This window comes from Lycium barbarum, chromosome 8, assembly GCF_019175385.1.
Source record: "Lycium barbarum isolate Lr01 chromosome 8, ASM1917538v2, whole genome shotgun sequence".
Classification (NCBI taxonomy): domain Eukaryota; kingdom Viridiplantae; phylum Streptophyta; class Magnoliopsida; order Solanales; family Solanaceae; genus Lycium; species Lycium barbarum.
The window spans coordinates 116221938-116222889 of record NC_083344.1 but is presented as its reverse complement, the minus strand read 5'-3'; the positions used below and the strand labels follow the sequence as shown (position 1 = coordinate 116222889).

Here is a 952-nt window from a genome sequence, read left to right as displayed (position 1 = left end):
TATTTCTTCTGTATATGAAAGAGAAATTTCCATGGGACACGCATTAAAGAGAAAAATAAACAAGAAAAAGAAGTTCCAGATTCGGTACCAATAATAAACAAAAGGAGTGACTCACAATAATTACAACTTGCAAACACAACGCAAAATGATAAAACAAGTGTTTGTTTGCACCAACAAGACACCATAAGTGAACACACACACCACAGCTAAGCAAAACCAAAAACAAGTCATAGTAAACTATGTCCCTCATTATTAGTTTAGCATGCGACAGGCCACCAAAAAAAAAAAAAGAAGGAAAAATCAGGCAATAAGCACAAGCAATATAGACATAAATAGAAATGGAAATGAAACAAATTAGGCTTATTACAATAAGGAATTGTCAAATGAATAACTGCCGAAAGTTGCTGAAAACCAGTAACACTTTGATTCTACATTAATTGTATCTTATGGTGCACTCAGCACAAAGCACCAGTGGTCTAGTGGTAGAATAGTACCCTGCCACGGTACAGACCCGGGTTCGATTCCCGGCTGGTGCATTACCTTTTTCTATTCTCACATCTATCTTTTTGTATCCTTAATTTTTTTCTAGTCTAAAATCTAAGCTATCATTGAACTATCACATTACATCCGTAAATTAATGAAATGGGAGACCCTCAACTCTCAAGCACATAGCCAAGCCTAAACGTAGAGGTGAAAATGTCACTGTTAGTATTTGAAACTAGATAATTAGTTTATACACCTCATTTTTTGAACTTGCGAGGGGGTTGTGGGAGAGGAAAAAAAAGGAAGAAAAGAACTTTTGAAGGGATGTCATTTGTTAGTACTTAGTATTAGTTACACAAATGTTCGCTAGAGCATTTATTAAGTACACGTAAATTGTTATCAGCAGAGGCGGATTCAAGATTTGAAAGTTCCGATTGCCATATCGCTTTGAACAATAGGTATGTAGCAT

At 35.5% G+C, this 952-nt stretch overlaps 1 non-coding gene across 1 annotated transcript; it reads left to right on the top strand.

Moving 5' to 3' along the window:
* The first annotated feature begins 465 nt into the window (after nt 1-465).
* Nucleotides 466-536, top strand: TRNAG-GCC (transfer RNA glycine (anticodon GCC)). The gene has a single exon. It is a non-coding gene; the product is annotated as a tRNA-Gly (tRNA).
* Nucleotides 537-952: the final 416 nt, after the last annotated feature.